Consider the following 15848-nt stretch of genomic DNA (forward strand, 5'->3'; position numbering starts at 1 on the left):
CTACTAATTCTATCAGCTTTCTGAAAAGGGTATAAATCTTGATGCTCCCAGATATTCTGTGTGCTGAAACAACTAGAGAAAGAAAAGCAAAGAATCTACTTTTCATCTATTTAGGTTGCTTAGCTGTACTCATGCATTTTCTCCAGTTTGTATCTGTAAACATAAGCATAAGGAACAAAGTTCATTTAATTTTAAACCCTTACCACAATGCTGTAGTCTTCAGGATTCAATTAGCTCTTGGATCTGAAAGGATTTATGAAAGAAGTCCTGTTAAAAACTACTAGAAAGGGAAGCAAGTACAAAATAATGTCAATGTTGAAAGCAAGCATGAGAGAGAAAATAAGGAAACAGAACACTAGTAAGGTTCATGGAAACCTGTCAAGGCTCACTTAAGTTTACTTAAGAATGAGAAAATGTCTTCATTTAACTAACAGAAATATTGAAATAGTACGCCTCATTCTCTATAGTTGACATGTAGGAAATGTCTAATTTTCATTTATTCTCTGAAATGTTTCTGAAACTAGCAGCTCGAGAAAACTGTAGTCAAATCAGACAAATCATTTTTACATTCATTAGACAAAGTATTCAACCCAATTCATTTTTTAATCACTAGCTGTGTTATAGGAAATGGTGTAAAGTAGTGAATAAAACAAAAATCCTACTTTCCTAGATTTTTGAATAAAGATAATTTTGAGATGGAGAATTTAGGAAAATGATGGAGACAACAAAATGGAAAATGATCTAGCAAGAAAAACTCATTCAAAATCTATCATGGGTTGGACCTGTTTACACCTATGTGAAGGGAATTATGCCTAAACTCTCTATAGTAGTGCTTTGTAAAACTTTCACATTCTGACATGCTTAAAAAATGATAATATTCATATGGTAAACTGGAAGAGATCTGCATAATTCTATATTGAACTTGATAAAAAAATACATTTGGCCCATGAACAACCCAGGTATTAGGGGCACTGACCCCTGTGCAGTGGAAATCCACATATAACTTTACAATTGATCTTCGAATCTGTGGTTCTGTAAGTGTGGATTCAACCAACTGAAGATCATGTAGTACTGTAGTACATATTTATTGAAAAAAATCCATGTATAAGTGGACCTGTGCAGTTCATACCAGTGTTGTTCAAGGATCAACTGTACATATATACATACTTTCCTTATGTTACATAGTTATAAAATAAATTATCAAATTCTGTAAAATATGTTAAAAATTGAAATATTGCATTTGCAAAAAAATTCCAAATACTTTTTTTTTCAGTAAGAATATTGAACTTCCACCTGTGAACATTACTTTTGTTATATCAGGTTATCAGGGTTTTTTTGTTTGTTTTGGGGTTTTTTTCCCCTCAATGTTAAAATACAATTCTATGAAATTGTGGGTTGGTGAACACATTGAAGTTCCTGGAGGGTGACATTTCCAAATAGGGCTTGGGAGTGCTGTGTCTTTCAACTTCCATGCCTCACCCCATGTATCTCGTCTATTTGGTGTTCCTGAGTTGTATCCTTTATAATAAACATGCAAACATGCTACTTACCTTGATTAATAATGATACAGTCCTTTGGCAAATCCTATTAATACAACCTCCGTCTACTCGCGGGAGAAATATTTTGGAAGGGTTATTCGAACTGCTTCCACCCCTGGATTATAGCCAAAATCCAAAGCAGTTTACTGGCGTACAAATCTATAAAACAATTATGGAATTTAAGCATACCTGCAGTGCTTTCGGTATAAACAAGTAAATACGAGTTTTGGAATGATAAAAAATACTACTATTAATCACTTTTTTATGATTATCTTTCCTTTCTTATAGTCACCAACCATGACAAGATTTTTTTACAGAAGCAAGCAGTAACAAGAGACTGCAGACTTTTTCTCTGACAGAAACTCCTTTCTAAGCATTGACAAAAATTCAGATAGAATTCTTTTTATATTCTATTTTAAGATTGTGACTATTATGTAAATCAGTAAATTCTATTGTTATTGGTTAACAAGTGTATTATTGAGCTTTCTTAGTTGAAATTTCCTGCTCATGTGAATGTTGAATACATTTGAGTTTTGCATGCCAAATATTTTTAAATGTTGATAAAGATTTTCCTCGAGTATACACCAGTGTTGCTCTACTAGTCATAACAATTCTTCACTAACATACAAATCATAATATTGTCTAAATATTATGCATGAATCAATGTTTAATAAGCTTTTTTATCACAGTATAAGGTACATATTGAAAATCATCTTATAAGCAAATCAAAAGTGTACACAGCTCGATGAATTATCACAAACTAAATCTGCCTGAGAGATCACAATCTAGCTCAAAAAAGAGAACATTTCCAACAACCCAGGTGCCCCCCTCATGCTCTTTTTAATTGCTCCCCCCTCTCCAATACAAATGATCAACAACACTGACTTTTAACATCATGTTTTGTTTTGGCTCTCTTGGAATTTTATACTAATGGAATCATATGGTGCATATTCTTTGTATATGTTTCTTTTCTTTTGCCCAACAAGGCATTTGAGAGATTGATCCACATTGTTTTATGTGGTAATACTTTGATCATTTTCTGTTGCAGAGTATTCCACTGTGTAAATACACTACAATTAATTTATCCATTTTGCTGTTAACAAATGTGTGGGTGTTTCCAGTTTTTGTCTCTTGTGAATGTTGCTATAAACATTGTGGTACATGTCTTTTGTTTCACATAGTATGAATTTCTGCATATCTATGTGAACTTTTTGGTCTTAGGGTATGTCAGTTTTCCAAACTTGTTGTACAAATTTTCACTTCTACAAGCACTGTTTGTGAATTCCTGTTGCTCTACATCTTTGCTGATATTTGGTATTTTCAGAATTTAACCATTGTAGTATGTGCATGGTATTATCTATACACCGCTTAATAAGATTGTCTATGGTTTAGTTTTACATATAGATAGCTTCTCAGAGAATAGAACAACATATTACTTGAACATCACATTCTTGTTGCTGAAATAGTCTAAGGCAGTGTTTCTGTGATATCTTACATGCTTCAAAGTATTCACTTACCATGCTGAATATTTTAGGATTTTATTTTAAATTTGTTTATTTTGATAGGTCTTTGTAGGAAAATAATCTTTTTTGTATCATTTTTTTCCAAGGATTTTAACTAGTGCTATTAAATACGTGCAGTTCCTAATATCAGTAGATTAATCCAGTACAATAGAAACATCCATGGCCAAATAAAGAATAATGATAAATACACTATTACTGAAGTATTAATCTCACAGACTGAAATGCTCCAATGGGAAGGTCAGAGAGAGACATCCTATACCTATATGGTATTGCTGCTACTGAGCTGTTTTCTGCTTGTGGATATTATCCATAAAATCTTACAAGCATAATAAAAATGTGAAAAATAGGAGTACATGAAATCAAAAGCAAAGCTAAAGATTTTAAATTCACATAAAAATAACTTCACTGATAATTATGAGAGAAAATTGACTGAAGTAATAAAACTACCTGGGATGATTAAATGTGTTATTCAGGGGAGACGTTCACTGTTATAAATGTTACAGAGATTTCTTTGATGGTGGATGCTAAAAATAAAGCTTTAAAGGCCAAAATAGTGATTTTTAAATACAGGAATTTTCAATGTTCAACTACAATTACAGACGTAAATTTTTGATTGAGTGTGAAAAATAATCTAAATTTCAACAAATTTGCAATGCACTGTGGAATGCACAGTGCTTGGGAAGCTATGCTTCTCTTATTCAATAGAGAGAATGTGTGTGAGAGAGAGAGACAGAGAGACAGAGAGAGAAAGAAAGAAGAAAGAGAAAGAAAGAAAGAAAAAGGAAGGAAAGGAGGAGGGAGGGAGGAAGGAAGGAAGGAAAGGGGAGGGAGGGAGTGGGAGGGAGGGAAGGAAGAAGGAAGGGAGAAGGGAAGAAAGGAAAAGGAAAAACAGATCAATTAATATGTTTTAATGTTGTAGAATCTTAACTGTAAGTTAAGTAAAGGGAGATTAGGATATAAAACCATCACCAAAATTTAAAAATCAGAGAGCTTTAAAACTCCACTCTGACAATAAACTTTTTTTTTTTTTCAACATCTTTATTGCGGTATAATTGCTCTATAATGGTGTGTTAGTTTCTGCTTTATAACAAAGTGAATCAGCCATACGTCAGGATACATATAGCCCCGTATCTCGTCCCTCTTTCATCTCCCTCCCACCCTCCCTATCCCATCCCTCTGGGTGGTCAAAAAGCACTGAGCTGATCTCCCTGTGCTATGAGTCTGCTTACCACTAGCTATAGATTTTACATTTGGTAGTCTATATATGTCCATTCACCTCTCACTTCATCCCAGCTGGCCCTTCCCCCTCCCTGTGTCCTCAAGTCCATTCTCTATGTCTGCGTCTTTATTCCTGTCCTGCCCCTAGGTACATTAGAACCATTTCTGTTTTTTTTTTTTTTTAGATTCCATATATATGTGTTAGCATACAGTTTTTCTTTTTCTCTTTCTGACTTACTGCACTCTGTATGACAGACGCTAAGTCCATCCACATCACTACAAACAACTCAATTTCATTTCTTTTTATGGCTGAATAATATTCCATTGTATATACGTGCCACATCTTCTTTATCCATTCATTTGTCGATGGACAGTTAGGTTGCTTCCATGTCCTGGCTATTGTAAATAGAGCTGCAATGAACATTGTGGTACCTGACTCTTTTTGAATTATGGTTTTCTCAGGGTATATGCCCAGTAATGGGATTGCTGGGTCATATGGTAGTTCTATTTTTAGCTTTTTAAGGAACCTCCATACTGGTCTCCATAGTGGCTGTATCAATTTACATTCCCACCAACAGTGCAAGAGGGTTCCCTTTTCTCCACACTCTCTCCAGCATTTATTTATTTATTTATTTATTTTTAAATAATGCTTCTCACTTCTATAAGCACATCTTCATGTAGTTTTTTTTTTTAACATTTATTTTATTTTTTAATTTTTGGCTGTGTTGGGTCTTCGTTTCTGTGCAAGGGCTTTCTCTAGTTGTGGCAAGTGGGGGCCACTCTTCATCGTGGTGTGCAGGCCACTCACTATCACGGCCTCTCTTGTTCCGGAGCACAGGCTCCAGATGGGCAGGCTCAGTAGTTGTGGCTCATGGGCCTAGTGGCTCCGTGGCATGTGGGATCTTCCCAAACCAGGGCTCGAACCCGTGTCCCCTGCATTGGCAGGCGGATTCTCAACCACTGTGCCACCAGGGAAGCCTCTCCAGCATTTATTGTTTGTAGATTTTTTGATGATGGCCATTCTGACCAGTGTGAGATGATATCTCATTGTAGTTTTGATTTGCATTTCTGTAATGATTAATTATGTTGAGCATTCTTTCATGTGTTTGTTGGCAATCTGTATATGTTCTTTGGAGAAATGTCTGTTTAGGTCTTCTGCCCATTTTTGGATTGGGTTGTTTGTTTTTTGGATATCGAGCTGCATGAGCTGCTTGTAAATTTTGGAGGTTAATCCTTTGTCCGTTGCTTCATTTGCAAATATTTTCTCCCATTCTGAGGGTTGTCTTTGCATCTTGTTTATGGTTTCCTTTGCTGTGCAAAAGCTTTGAAGTTTCATTAGGTCCCATTTGTTTATTAGGTCCCACTTGTTTACTTTTTTAATTTTCATTTCTCTAGGAAGTGGGTCAGAAAGGATCTTGCTGTGATTTATGTCATAGAGTGTTCTGCCTATGTTTTCCTCTAAGAGTTTGATAGTGTCTGGCCTTACATTTAGGTCTTTAAGCCATTTTGAGTTTATTTTTTGTGTATGGTGTTAGGGAGTGTTGTAATTTCATTCTTTTACATGTAGCTGTCCAGTTTTCCCAGCACCACGTATTGAAGAGGCTGTCTTTTCTCCATTGTATATTCTTGCCTCCTTTATCAGAATTAGGTGACCATAGGCGCATGGATTTATCTCTGGGCTTTCTATCCTGTTTCATTGATCTATATTTCTGTTTTTGTGCCAGTACCTTGCTGTCTTGATTACTGTAGCTTTGTAATATAGTCTGAAGTCAGGGAGCCTGATTCCTCCAGCACCGTTTTTCTTTCTCAAGGTTGCTCTGGCTATTCAGGGTGTTTTTTGTTTCCATACAGATTGTGAAATTTTTTTGTTCTAGTTCTGTGAAAAATGCCATTGGTAGTTTGATAGGGATTGCATTGAATCTGTAGATTGCTTTGGGTAGTATAGTCATTTTCACAATGTTGTTTCTTCAAATCCAAGAACATGGTATATCTCTCCATCTGTTTGTATCATCTTTAATTTCTTTCATCAGTGTCTTATAGTTTTCTGCATACATGTCTTTTGTCTCCTTAGGTAGGTTTATTCCTAGGTATTGTATTCTTTTTGTTGCAATGGTAAATGGGAATGTTTCCTTCATTTCACTTTCAGATTTTTAATCATGAGTGTATAGGAATGAAAGAGATTTCTGTGCATTATTTTGTATCCTTCTATTTTACCAAATTCATTGATTAGCTCTAAGAGTTTTCTGGTAACATCGTTAGGATTCTCTATGTATAGTATCATGTCATCTGCAAATAGTGACAGCTTTACTATTTCTTTTCCGATTTGGATTCCTTTTATTTCTTTTTCTTCTCTGATTGCTGTGGCTAATACTTCCTAAACTATGTTGAATAATAGTGGTGAGAGTGGGCAACCTTGTCTTGTTCCTGATCTTAGTGGAAATGGTTTCAGTTTTTCACCATTGAGGATGATGTTGGCTGTGGGTTTGTCATATATGGCCTTTATTATGTTGAGGTAAGTTCCCTCTATACCTACTTTCTGGAGGGTTTTATCATAAATGGGTGTTGAATTTTGTTGAAAGTTTTTCTGCATCTATTGAGATGGTCATATGGTTTTTCCCCTTCAATTTGTTAATATGGGGTATCACATTGATTGATTTCTGTATATTGAAGAATCCTTGCATTCCTGGGATGAACCCCACTTGATCATGGAATACGATACTTTTAATGTGCTGTTGGATTCTATTTGCTCGTATTTTGTTGAGGATTTTTGCATCTATGTTCATCAGTGATATTGGCCTGTAGTTTTCTGTCTTTGTGACATCTTTGTCAGGTTTTGGTATTAGGATGATGGTGGTCTTGTAGAATGAGTTTGACAGTGTTCCTCCCTCTGCTGTATTTTGGAATAGTTTGAGAAGGATAGGTGTTAGCTCTTCTCTAAATGTTTGGTAGAATTTGCCTGTGAAGCCATCTGGTCCTGGGCTTTTGTTTGTTGGAAGGTTGTTTTTTTGTTTTTTTTATTATTTATTTATTATGTTTATTTTTGGCTGTGTTGGGTCTTCGTTTCTGTGTGAGGGCTTTCTCCAGTTGCGGCGAGTGGGGGCCACTCTTCATCGCAGTGCGCGGGCCTCTCACTATCGCGGCCTCTCTTGTTGCGGAGCAGAGGCTCCAGACGCTCAGGCTCAGTAGTTGTGGCTCACGGGCCCAGTCGCTCTGCGGCATGTGGGATCCTCCCAGACCAGGGCTCAAACCCGCGTCCCCTGCATTGGCAGGCAGACTCTCAACCACTGCGCCACCAGGGAAGCCCTGTTGGAAGGTTTTTAATCACATTCTCAATTTCAGTGCTTGTGATTGGTCTGTTTATATTTGCTATTTCTTCCTGGTTCAGTCTCGGAAGGTTGTGCTTTTCTAAGAATTTGTCCATTTCTTCCAGGTTGTCCATTTTATTGGCATATAGTTGCTTGTAGTAATCTCTCATGATCTTTCTATTTCTGCAGTGTTAGTTGTTACTTCTCCTTTTTCGTGTCTAATTCTATTGATTTGAGTCTTCTCCCTTTTTATCTTGATGAGTCTGCCTAATGGTTTATCAATTTTGTTTATCTTCTCAAAGAACCAGCTTTTAGTTTTATTGATCTTTGCTATTGTTTTCTTCATTTCTTTTTCATTTATTTCTGAACTGACCTTTATGATTTCTTTCCTCTTGGTAACTTTGGGATTTTTTTTTGTTCTTCTCTAATTGAATTAGGTGTAAGGTTAGGTTGTTTATTTGAGGGGTTTCTTGTTTTTGAGGTAGGATTGTATTGCTATAAACTTCCCTCTTAGAACTGCTTTTGCTGAATCCCATAGGTTTTGGGTCGTCGTGTTTTCACTGTCATTGTTTCTAGGTACTTTCTGATTTCCTCTTTGATTTCTTCAGTGATTTCTTGGTTATTTAGTAGTGTACACTGTTTAGCCTCCATGTGTTTGTATTTTTTACAGATTTTTTCCTGTAATTGATATCTAGTCTCATAGTGTTGTTGTCATAAAGGATGCTTGATACGTTTTCAATTTTCTTAAGTTTAGCAAGGCTTGATTTGTGACCCAAGATATGATCTCTACGGGAGAATGTTCCATGAGCACTTGAGAAGAAAGTGTATTCTGTTGTTTTTGGATGGAATGTCCTATAAATATCAATTAAGTCCATCTTGTTTAATGTATCATTTAAAGCTTGTGTTTCCTCGACCATGAACTTTTAATTCTTCCAGTTAATAAACTATGAATACATTTCTTTATAGCACTTTTTACATATAACCTAGACAGTATACTTTCTGCAGTAAGCCCACCACATACTCATAGAAGTTAAATTTCAGCTATAAACTATAAACTTTATGTAGCATATCTTTTATTAAAAATTCATTTTACAGTTAGTACCCTTTGTTTTTTCTATTTTTTTGTGTATTCTACACAAGTCTTTTCAATCTACCCCTGAATATGAATTTTGTGTACTGTTTATACATTACCATAGACTTTTAGGGAAGATCAAATATAATTTGAGTAGTAGGTTAGTACAGATCGTAAGACAGGTGATAGGGGGCAATGACAGAAATCCCTGCAGCTTTCAGTCTGCATAAGTCAATCATTCAGAAATTTTTATTTATGTATCCTGACCTGATTTAAGACCCTTCATATCCTGACCCTTTTCAGTTTCAAATGACTTTTTACTAATCAACATTTTCAAATTTTAAGCCTGGCTGGCCAATTCCTTTTTCAGGGAACCTGTTTAAATGCACACTGGCATCTACACCTTTAATATTAATTTCTCCTCCCTCTTGTCCCTTCCATGTTTCATTAACCAAACCTAAGAAAGTAGTCCAGACACATGGCATTCTTGTCATTTGGACAGCTATACCAGTTACTACCTGTGCCACAACTTTGGCCTATACCATATGAATTACATATTTTGATAACTATTTGTCAGTTAAGCTTAATCTGACCAATTGATTGTACCTCCCTGAGAGTGTGGCTTTTATAACATTTATTCTTAGAAACCAGCAAGAAAGTGTGATGTTTTAAACGACAGTGATGTTTAAGGACAGCAATGATATAGTATCTTTTTTCATTGTTTCACTGAAAAGTAATCCTTGTAAATGTAGCCCAAAATTGATAAGATATTTCTTTTTAAGCAGTAAATGCTTGTGCCATTATAGATTTGTCAGTTTCTGTCCCAAATTTTTCTTGGTTTCTCACCTTGGCACTTTAAAACAATGTTAAGATGGGATGACATCAGTATGGCCCTAGAGGTTGTTCAGACAAAGCTAGTAGCTCAGAGTGTGGAAGAAAACCTACTTCTGTCTGAGTAGTCTCTGGACAATTGGACAAACTTTTCCCCAATAAATATGACATCAGAAAAATAGTGTTTATAATTAGATAGCTGCTTTGTACCACATACACGCATTCAAAATTTATTCAACAAATGTTTGTTGATTGCTCATTAGGTTCTCTTTTAGGTAGTGGAGGTTTAACCATGAGAAAAGCAGAGAAAGTTTACTCTGTCGTGGCCACCAGAGTGACTTGATCCAAGTAGTGAGTAGAAAGTGGAAAGAAATGAGATCAGAAAATCTCTTTTGGTCAAATCAGGAGTGCTTTGTTGGAATGGCAGACAAGTTTCTATTCAGTGTGTGGTGGAAAGCCATAGGGAGGTTTTGTGTAGAGATTTTAAATGACCTGATATAGTTCAGAAAAATTTTATGTGTGATTCTCAGGGTTGAGTTCTATTATTTATTTACATTTAAAATTATACCTAAATATATACAAATTACACATTATAAAAGTATATATGTTAATTATATAAAAGTATACACATATGTATTTATATATCAGAATTTTAACGGTGGTTGCATTTAGTGATGGATAGAGAGTTTTAGCAGTCTCCATGGCTACTCCATATGGATCCTGGGGAGGCAACCACAATCCCACTACACAATAGAGTCTTACTAATTTGTCACTATGCCTTCAGGTTGTCTCCATTCTATACCTGCCAATATGATTTTTCTAAAATAAAACTTTGTTGAGTTTACTCACCCACTGTTTAAAATCCATCAATAGTTCTCTATTGCTGTCATGTGAAAACTGGGACATTTTAGGAAAACTTAAAAGCTATCAGCACTGTAGAGCCTTTATTGTTCTCTTGACAATATCCAAATCAATACAGTCTCCTTGCCATCACTAATATCTAAGTTCTTTCTAGCCTAGGCACTCATCCCTTTGGAGAAATTTCTTTTCTATACCCCTGGACAAAACACAGGTATCAACTCCTCTGAGAAGATCTCCCTATTTCTTCTAAGGGTGCCCTTTCAAGGTGAGCCTATGGCATCCATGCTGACCTCTATAATAGAGAAGTAAGGTATCCTTCTATATTGTATCATAATTGTCTCTTTACCTGTTTTTCTTCCCACTAGGTTGTAACTTTTGTGCGATTAGAGACTATGTCTTTCTATCTCTGGTAATTTGTAAACTTCCTGGCATAATGCTTGTTAACTGAATGTCTTGTTTCCATTTAATCAATAACATGATTTTGTGGGGCTCTATTTATGAGGTACTTTTCAGTAGGGTCACAGAAGGCAATAATTCTACGCCAGGCAAAAACTAACCTAATTAAAAGTGATTTGGAGAGAGAGGATTTTTAAAACAATGATAAAGATATATTTGATATTATAAAGAATTATGAACACACATATATGTCTTAATGGATCCAGTTTTTACCCCTTTTATTACAATTCAACCTGCTGGCTTCATTTTCCTTCTAAAGTAGAAAGTTCTCTCCACTGATGGAAATTTTTAAGGACTCCGTTTAATCTACTGCCTAATGTGCAGATTTCTTATGGTTGCGTCCAGTCTTCAACATTAGGTTCCTTATCTGTGATAGTAGAGAAAAAGAAATTACTTTGTAGAACTCGCCATCTGAATTTCTGCTTCCGAAGTGAGAAACAAAATAATTCGCTTGGGCATATACTCCTTGTTAAGAAAAATACCAAAGTGGGCTTTTTTGCTCTGTGATGGTAAATCTTCAAGGCATTGTTTAGAAGACAGAAGTGAGATAAAATGAAGTAAATTGCTTTGCATAACCTTAAGAAGATATTTTCACTTATTCAGGCAAGTAGGAAGGATGAGGAGATCTTGGAGGTAGCAAGAGTAGGAGAATCCCAGCAAAATACCAAGAAGCTAGTTATTTTTCATGTAACAGGGTGTAAGAGAGACCAGTGCATTCCTTCTATTAGAAATAGAACAACCTAAATTTTAGCTAGGCACCTGGCTGCCATAGTAATAGCTACATTTCCCAGCCTTTCTTGCAGCTAGATGTCACCAGGACACTAATGGGAGAACAGTGAGTTTTGACAAGAAGTATTCAGCTTATGGTTTGTCTGTGTAAAAAAGACACCCGCTTGCCCTGGGCTTTCTCCTTCCCCCTCCTACGGATTGGAAAATGATGGGCACTAAAATCCACCCTTTGAACATAATAGCACTACGACACTAGTCCCGTTCTACTCATCTCTGTACTAGTATGTGGGATTGAAATAAAGTTCTCTTTTACTTGAGCCACTGAATTCCTGGTTCATTTTGTTTCAGTAAGTATTCACTATTACTAGCAAGGATTACTAATATCTAATTTTAAGACCTTTCTTATGCTTTTCCACAATATATTCATCCTGTTACTGCAGTGCTTCAATAAAGGCTTCCTACATTTTCATTCTTAGGTAAGTGATTGGCATGTGCCCCCCAAAAAGGGCAATTTGGAAAAGAATAGAACTTGCAGAAATTAAAAAGTAAGTAGAAGCAGAAAACTAGAGTCAGAAGTGAGCATGAGAAACGTAAGTTCTCTTTGAATCCCTAGAGAAATGCAGAGGAAAAAACAAGTTTTCTTTTACATTTGCACTAGCAGTTTTATTTAAATCCTAAAGACAAACTATTCTAACACGCTGGAGGACCTGAGCTTCTCACACAAGTGGCTCTTGGGTTACATTACTTTTCCCACCTCATCTCTTACTAGCTCTCATTAACCGACCCTTTGTTCTATTGAAAATATGTACAGTTCCCTGGCTTCAGAACAGATCATGTTCTTAAATAGACTATTTTATTCAAGCTTTCCCCTTTTATCATCACTTGTTTCTCTCTGCCTTTTATTACAGTTCCTCTATTTTAGCAATTTGTTATTTAGAAAGTTTGACGAGAAGTCTTGTTTATGGATACCAAAATTATCCAGGATATTTCAAAGAAACTTAACAGTATCCTTTATCTCTTCTTTTATAGTATTTCTTATTTAGTCTTTGACTTCAGTCATGTAAAACTGAGGTGATGTTGCAAGTTCATAAATATCCAGAGATAACAGTTCTATAAAATTTACCATACATAAATTTAATAATCTTACATTTAAATGGTATTAGAAAATGAATGATTCAGATAATGGGTGATGTACCTTGACTCTATAGTCCAGAGAAGTTAATTACCTGTTATCAACTGTTTATTAGCATGTTATGAGTAAAATTAACTAAAACTATAGTTCGCTACTTTCCATTATGTAATTCAACTCTCTTCCCTTATAATTTGTCCCTGAACCTACTTATAATTCACTTTACTTATGTTTTGATTTTTCTCTTTTTTCAACAATATATGTAAACAAAAATTTAGTATAATTGTCCTCTTTGAATTTGCCTTCATCTCACAAAAATGTGATCAGTGAAATGATTCATTTATTTATTGACAATTTCTTTTTTAATAACAATTTTACTTATTCTCTAATAGATTCCAAATAAGGGGAGGACATTTGAGACACTAATCTATGTCTTATTCTCAAAAAAAATTATAGTTGAGAAGATGGGGTAGCCATGTAAACAATGCATCATGATTAAACAATCTTTAAGTAGTATACATTTTAGCAGTAGGAGCTTCAGCATAAAAACTATGAGCAAATTTATTTAATTTTCTATTTACTTGCTCAAATCTATAATCGTCCTATTGGTAGGCAATACTATATCTTGGTACCCCACTTGCGCTTACTGTAATTCCTCTTGAATTTGGCTTACAGAGCCTAAAAATTAGGGACTCAGTTCGGCAACTATAACAAAGCAGAAGGTCAATTAGGGTCTAAATTGCCCACCTCTGCCATTGATTCTTGCTGCCACGGCTGCTGAAGTCCTGCACATAGAGACGGAAGATATTGTGTTAGTGTCATAGTGACTTCTCACTGGTTAACATTTTTAGCCAATGTTGCAGTGGTTCTTCAGTGAGAATATAGCTCATCTCATTGTAACCTTCTGCCATGACCATGGTTGGTCTTCCAAAACCACAGTACAGATGAAAGAATTTTCGTTTAGAGGTATCAGTTAGAAGGCTAGCTTGCCCCAAGAATATTGTTTCAGAATTTAATAATGTTCAACATCTGTAAATCCTGGTAGTCATGCCCTCCTGATCTCCCTGGCAATCCTCTTTCCTTGAAATCTGGATTAGTGTTTCATCATCCAGGGAGGTTACCCTTAAATCTGTGATCCTACATTACTCTTCTGTTGGAAACTAACTTTAGAAAGTCTAAAGTGATTTTATCAATCTTCTAAAGGGGTTTCCTTTAAAAATTGTTAAGCTTCTGCTTTCCTAAAGTAAAGAAAAATTTAAAACTTCAATTTTAACATCTGATGGTGCATCCTACAACTACTGTTACAATTGTTATTGAAGAATTACAGGGACCAGCGGTGACACAAAACAGTGACGATCACGTTTGCTTAGCAAGATGGTTTCAGAAAAGACTTCATAGAGAATCTAACACATGAACTAAGTATTAAAATATGAATATGGTTAGCCAGTTGGACAAGGTGATAAGGATATTCCAGTATGGGATCTGTGAGAATAGGCTCAGAGGTGAGACATAACAATGGTACTTTCTGGAAATGTAAATAATTTGGTGCAGCTGGTGCTTTAGAGTCCAGGGCTTCCCTGGTGACGCAGTGGTTAAGAATCCGCCTGCCAATAAAGGGGGCACAGGTTTGAGCCCTGGTCCGGGAAGATCCCACATGCCGTGGAGCAAGTAGGCCCGCGCGCCACAACTACTGAAGCCTTCACGCCTAGAGCCCATGCTCCGCAACGGGAGAAGCCACCTCAATGAGAAGCCTGTGCACCACAACAAAGAGTAGCCCCCGCTCGCCGCAACTAGAGAAAGCCCATGAGCAACAACGAAGACCCAACACAGCCAAAAATAAATAAATAAATAAATTTATTTAAAAAAAAAAAATTAGAGTCCAGATCAGTGTAAGACAGGTCATGGAAGTAGGCAAGGTGGAATTGTGGACCCTGTGGAACGACTTGCTAAGTATTTTGGTCATAATCCTACAGTCAACATAATGGTAAGTGAATTTAAAGAGTTTAATTAGATCTTTGATATGATTATATTTAAACTTGAATCATCACTCACCTAGTGATATAGTGTGAATGATACGCTGGAGGGATTTGAGATTATTAAACTCTTCTAGATAAGAGAATTATTGCCTGAACTAAGGATAAGAGTTTCAATTATGTATGGAAGTTGCATTGACAAGCCTTGGTCATGGTCAAGGCCCTTAATCTACTTAATCAAGGCAGGTTAGTATAATTTTACTGATTTTAGGCTTTTGTTCCTTAAGTAGACCAGATAATTTCTGTTTAAAATTTAATTCTATTTTTTTTTTTCTATCTTTGCTGATAATTTGCTCTCAGGTCCAATCCTCACCCCTCTGTGTTTGCCCTGTTTTGTAGTGTGCTGATCCTTGCAATCTACTTTTCTAGAGCTTCCTTGTCAATAAGCTTCTATACAGTCTCCACCAATAGGAGGCACTGGCAGGAAGAATAAAGAAGTCCGGACGTTTCTCTCCAACTTCTCTGCTTCAGGCAGCATCTCCCGCAGTGGCTGCATCTCCTCAGGTGTTTTGACTTGCGACAAAAAGCCCCTTTCTCTTAATCCTTCCTCCTAACCAATCAACCACTTCATAGTCCCAGATCCCAGGCTCTGTAATACCAACTCTTCTTTGCACACCTCTAATCCCAAAGAGTTGCATATATCAGGCAGAGCCATTTTAATAATCTCTGGTTTGCCTCATACTGTCCATTTTGGCCTTTCAGCTCGTTCAAGATTTTAGCAACTACTTCTGCATATTAAGTACCCACTTTCAAACTATGAAGCCTGAGCTCTGATTTCCTCACTGAACACTGATTGAATTTTGTTAAGTGTATTACCAGTATTCATTGACTGGAAGAGCTACCAATACTCTCTGTAGAGAGGATCATGATTGTACTGTATATGGTTTTACATTCTTCAAAGAAGTTCATATTCTTTTTTCCATGTTGTCCCTAGAACAGTCTGTGAGGAGTCTGGGATCCAGAGATATGTGATGCCTTCCTTAAGTTTACAATAAAAAATATTAACACCATAAGAACAACTACAGGGAAAAAAAGTTCCTGATTCAGCATCTGAAACTACACTGCAGTGCCTTTTCTTAGTGGATTAATGTCTTTGATTCCTTCTGTGTTATATATGTTACCTTGCAATTTTTTAGTGATACTTATCCTCTGA

The 15848-nt window shown here is 36.0% G+C and overlaps 2 long non-coding RNA genes across 2 annotated transcripts in view; both read left to right on the forward strand.

Annotated features, from left to right (window-relative positions):
* LOC309656905 overlaps positions 1-15848 on the forward strand; it is a 260350-nt gene that overhangs the window by 178423 nt on the left and 66079 nt on the right. The gene's annotated exons all lie outside the window — the stretch shown is intronic.
* Positions 1816-10924, forward strand: LOC309656927. Its single transcript, XR_014261620.1, has 2 exons — positions 1816-7275; positions 7593-10924. It is a non-coding gene; the product is annotated as an uncharacterized lncRNA (long non-coding RNA).

This window comes from Balaenoptera physalus (assembly GCF_965194825.1).
Source record: "Balaenoptera physalus genome assembly, chromosome: 3".
Taxonomy (NCBI): Eukaryota; Metazoa; Chordata; class Mammalia; order Artiodactyla; family Balaenopteridae; genus Balaenoptera; species Balaenoptera physalus.